Source organism: Gossypium hirsutum, chromosome A12 (genome assembly GCF_007990345.1).
Source record: "Gossypium hirsutum isolate 1008001.06 chromosome A12, Gossypium_hirsutum_v2.1, whole genome shotgun sequence".
NCBI classification, from domain to species: Eukaryota; Viridiplantae; Streptophyta; class Magnoliopsida; order Malvales; family Malvaceae; genus Gossypium; species Gossypium hirsutum.
The window spans coordinates 57,894,677-57,900,040 of record NC_053435.1 but is presented as its reverse complement, the minus strand read 5'-3'; the positions used below and the strand labels follow the sequence as shown (position 1 = coordinate 57,900,040).

General features: G+C 34.9%; 1 non-coding gene across 1 annotated transcript; it reads right to left on the bottom strand.

The window, feature by feature from the left end:
• Window positions 1–5,028: 5,028 nt before the first annotated feature.
• Window positions 5,029–5,135, bottom strand: LOC121212035 (small nucleolar RNA R71). Its single transcript, XR_005907247.1, has one exon. It is a non-coding gene; the product is annotated as a small nucleolar RNA R71 (small nucleolar RNA).
• Between the last annotated feature and the right edge of the window lie 229 nt (window positions 5,136–5,364).

Sequence of the window (5,364 nt, the reverse complement as noted above, 5' to 3'; positions counted from 1 at the left end):
CTATAGAAGATTGGTAAAAGACTTTTCTGTGATTGCAACTCTGTTGACAAAGTTACTTCAAAAAGATGTGAAATTTGAGTGGTCTGAAAGGTGTCAGAACAACTTTGATCAGTTGAAAGTTTTATTGACTGAAGCTCCAATACTGGTGCAACCTGAATCGGGTAAAGAATTCGTTATTTACAGTGATGCTTCATTGAATGGACTCAGTTGTGTTTTAATGCAAGAAAAGTTATTGCTTATGCTTCGAGACAACTAAAGCCGCATGAAAAGAACTATTCGACACATGACCTCAGTTAGCTACTATTGTGTTGGCCTTGAAGATCTAGCATCACTATCTGTTTGGTGAGAAATGTCACGTGTTTTCTGATCATAAAAGTCTAAAGTATTTAATGATGCAAAAAGATTTGAATTTACGATAGAGAAGATGGTTAGAACTGCTAAAAGATTACGAACTTGTGATTGATTATCACCTAAGAAAAGCAAATGTTGTTATTGAAGCTTTTAAGTCGAAAATCGTTATTTGCTTTACGTGTGATGAATGCTCATTTAGTTCTGTCTGATGATGGTTCAGTTTTAGCTAAATTAAAAGCGAGACCCTTGTTCTTATAGCAGATTATCAAAGCTCAGAAGATTGATAATGAGATTTTGGCTAAACGAACCCAATGTGATGTAGAGACAGGTTCAAAATTTAGAGTTGATAAAGATAATTGTTTAAGATTCCATGATCGTATTTTTGTTCTGATAAATCCAGAGTTAATTCAAATGATTCTGAGAGAAGCTCACAATAGTTGTTTATCAGTACATCCGAGTAGTACGAAAATGTATAATTATCTGAAACAGTACTATTAGTGGTCTGGAATGAAAAGAGATTTATTTGATTTTGTTTCTAAATGTTTGATCTGTCAACAAGTTAAAGTTGAACATCAGGTGCCATATGGATTACTACAACCGATTATGATTTCGGAGTGGAAATAGGATCGAGTGACTATGGATTTTGTTTCTGATTTTCCCCTATCTCCGAGAAAGAAAGACGCAATTTGGGTTGTAATTGATCGTTTGACAAAATCAGCTCATTTTATTCTGATTCAATCCGATTATTGACTTGATAAGTTGGCCGAATTATATATTTATGATATCATGAGACTGCATGGTGTACAATTGTCGATAGTGTTAGATAGAGACCCAAGATTTACATCGCGAGTCTGGAAGAAATTACAAGATGCTCTGGGTACTAAATTACATTTTAGCACTGCTTTTCATCTGCAAACAGAAGGTCAATCTGAACGGATTATTCAGATACTCGAAGATATGTTGAGATGTTGCATTCTTGAGTTTGAAGGTACGTGGGAACAGTATCTACCTTTGATCAAATTTGCGTATAATAACAGTTTTCAATCGAGCATCAAAATGGCACCGTACGAAGCCTTATACGGTAAAAAGTGTAGAACTCCATTATATTGGTATGAGCTTAGTGAGAATAAGATTTATGGTATTGATCTGATAAAAGAAACAGAACAAAAAGTGAAAGTAATCAGAGATAGTCTGAAAGCTGCTTCGGATCATCAGAAATCTTATGCAGATTTAAAACGAAAAGATATCGAATTTAAGATCGATGATAAAGTGTTTCTGAACGTATCTCCGTCGAAAAAACTGTTCCGATTTGGTAAAAAGGGCAAGTTGAGTCCAAGGTTCATTAGACCGTATGAAATCATTGAACGAGCCAGGCTGGTTGCTTATAGATTGAGGTTAGCATCTGAGTTAGAAAAGATACATAATGTATTTCACATATTGATGCTTCAACGATATAGATCTAATCCGTCTCATGTGATATCCCCTTCTGAGATTGAAATTCAGTCTGATATGACTTACGAAGAAAAGCCGATCCGTATTTTAGCCCATGATGTTAAAGAGTTACGAAATAAGAAAATTCCATTAGTTAAGGTGATCTGGCATCGACACGGTGTTGAAAAGGCTACGTGGGAGCCTGAAGATTTAATGACAACAATATCCGAATCTATTTAATGGTAAGATTTTCACGGACGAAAATCCCTAAGGGGGGAGAATTGTAACATTCTAATTTTGACCCTAGTCGGAACAGTGGTTTCGAGACCATGCAATCGATTCTGAAAAAAATATTTAATATTATTTTCTGCATTTGTGATGTGTGAATTTATATCTGCGAAGTTTCTGTGATTTAATTTGTCTGTTTCTGTGCTTAATTATGAAAAAGGACCTAATCATGTAAAGTGTAAAAGTTGCGTGCTAGATGTTAAAAGCTCCTATTTGGTTTGGCTTATTTAAGTGAGGGTCCTTGCATGTTAAATTTATCATTTGTTTTAATGGTGGACAAATATGGACATTAGTAGCTAGATTTTTATATGTTAATAATAAGGGCAAAGTTGGTATATGGCCTATAATGTGTAATAAAATAAAACAAATATGTTTCATCCATTATTTTAGTGTTCATCCACCGAAAATAGGAAAGAAAAACCTAAGTTGAAGAGCTTTAAGTTTCGGCATTTATTTTGGTTGATTAAGGTATGTACTTTGGTCCGTTTTTGATAATTTCAACATTTCTGTGATCGTTGCTTCGTGTTCTTCAAAACCCATGTATGAAGTTCTGTTTTTGTTGAAGATTATGAAAAGTGTCATTGATGATTATATGAGCTTTGTGATGTTTTTATATGGATTATGAAAGATTATATGTGAGATTATCATGTTTTGTTCTTGAATTTTTGATGGAATTGAGCTATTTGGGCTAATTTGTAAAAATGATGTTTTTAAGGACTAAATTGTGAAATAAATATGTTCTTTGGACTTGTATGGAAGCTATGTATATTTGGCCAAGTTTTAGTCTTGGTGAATTTTGCATATTTGTGATTGTGTGAAAAGGGACTAAATTGTCAAAGTGTGAAAATGTAAGGGCTAAAATGCAAAGTGCCCTAAATATGTGTTCATAGATTATTTTGAATGAAATAAATGATTGAATGGTTGAATTTGAATTATAATAGATCAAGAACAAAGAAAATCAGACTTAGATTGAGGGAAATCCAAAATAATTGAATAGTCGACTCGTTTCGTCCGAAATCCGTACGAGGTAAGTCAAATTACAATTACGTGTTAAATTGACTAAATTCTGCGCATACAAACTGAAATCTGTATTTGAAGGCCTTCAGAGCCTGATGAATGAATTCCAATTAAATTTTGATAATATGCTCGTATCTAAAAAGCTCTGTATTTATCTAAAGGAATGTGAACATCGATTTGAGTTATCGTGTAAGATCGTGTCTGGGACACAAGCCTCGATTTGAGATTTACGTGTAAGACTATGTCTGGGACATCCACATCGTATTTGATTTTGTGTAAGACCCTGTCTGGGACAGAGGCATTGATATTGAATTACATGTAAGACCACGTCTAGGACATCGGCATTGTACCCGTTTATGAGTATCTGTATTGATTCTGAACCGTCTGATGATAGAGTACAAGATAGGGGAATGAATATATGAAATGTATAATCTGTACAGGTACGTTTGTATCGTACTAAATCTTTGAATATGAAAAATTCTGTTTCTGTGAAATACTGAATGTGAAGTATGTATGGAAATTGGAAATGATGCATGAAATGTATACAAGCTAATGAGCATGGTTAGGCTCATGAATTACTCTGTGATATGACTATAAATTCTTGCTATTGACTTTTACTTTATATGCTTTAGTAGATAGACCAATTGTATTTGGCTTACTAAGCTCTTTGTAGTTTACTCTGTGTGATTTCTGTTTGTTTTACAGTTACCGTAGCTACTGAAGGCTCAGGAATAGTCGAGGATTTTCATCACACTATCAAACTCATTTTGGTACTTTTGAAAGTGTAAATATTTTTAAGTATGGCATGTATAGGCTAGAATGTTTATGTATTTAAGCTTTGATATGTATATATGTTATGCCATGAGAGTTGCCTAGTAAATGGTATGTATGTGCTCGGTTTTGGTAAATGGTTTGTGATACTAAATCGTGTATGCTTGTAATGCTTATATAGCCTTGTATGTATTGGTCATTTTGAAATATGTCAAGTTAATTAAATGGTAAGTTAAGAATCAGTTGAAAGGTGCCATAAGTGAGCTATGAAATGAGCATTTTGGCATGTAGTTGTAATAAGATTTTTATTGTGTTTTGGTATGGATTTGAATAGGTTATTGAATGATGATGATTTAGTTATAATGAAGTATGTTTTAAGAATGAAATTGACTGAAATTTTGGTATAAATATTGTTTAATATTGCTTGTAGGAATGACCCCAAAAAAAGGGGTGGCAAGTTGGCTTAAACCAAGCCTGCATTATGCCACACGGTCAAGGAACACGTACGTGTCATATGGCTGTGGGCTTAAGTCAGTGGCTAGCCAAGTATCACACGGCCATAGCATACGGGCATGTCTATTGGCCGTGGGTGAAAGTCAGTATGTGTGGCTTGTTTTGGCTCGACTGGTTCACATGGGTGTGTCTGATGCCTGTGTGAAGGACATGGCCTGGTTACACGGGCGTGTGACTTCAACAAAATTGAAAGATTTTTTGAGTTCTGAAATTTCTTATTGTTTCCGGTTTAGTTCCGACTGTCCCTAAAAGTATGTTTTAGGTTTCGTAGACCATCTTAAGAGATGAACTGCTGATGTTAGATTATGCATAAACGTTATGTGATGTCTGTGATTCTGGATTGGTTTGAAATGTTCTATCCGTCTGGTAATTCCTCGTAATCCTAATCCGATGACGGTTACGGGTTTAGGGGTGTTAAAGTTGAGTCGGTTGCCTACTGAATATCCACGATTGCACTTAAGACTTTTCTTAAAACTCTATGACTCGTTCAGGCAACAAGGTGTTCCTGAAGATGCCTTACAATTTAAATTGTTTCCATATTCATTGAAAGATCGTGCCAGAGCATGGTTGAATGCTTTGTTGTCAGGGACAGTGGCATCTTGGAATGATTTTTGCCAAAGGTATTTGCTATGGTATAATCCCCCTAATATGAATGCCAAGCTTAAAAATGACATTACATCTTTTTGGCAATCAGATGGTAAGATGTTGTGTGAAGCTTAGGAAAGATTTAAGGAATTGGTTCAGAAATGTCCGATGCATGAATTCCAGCATAGGACATAGATGGAAATGTTTTATAATAGGTTAAACGTGCATACAAGGATGGTAATTGATGCTTCTGCTAATGGTACCTTGTTGGATAAATCCTATAATGAAGCATATGAAATTTTGGAAAGGATAGCCAATAATGATTATCAGCACACTACCATGAGAGTTGGGATTGGCAAGAGAGCTGTTGGCACTATGGAGCTCGATGCAATCATTTTGTTGACAACT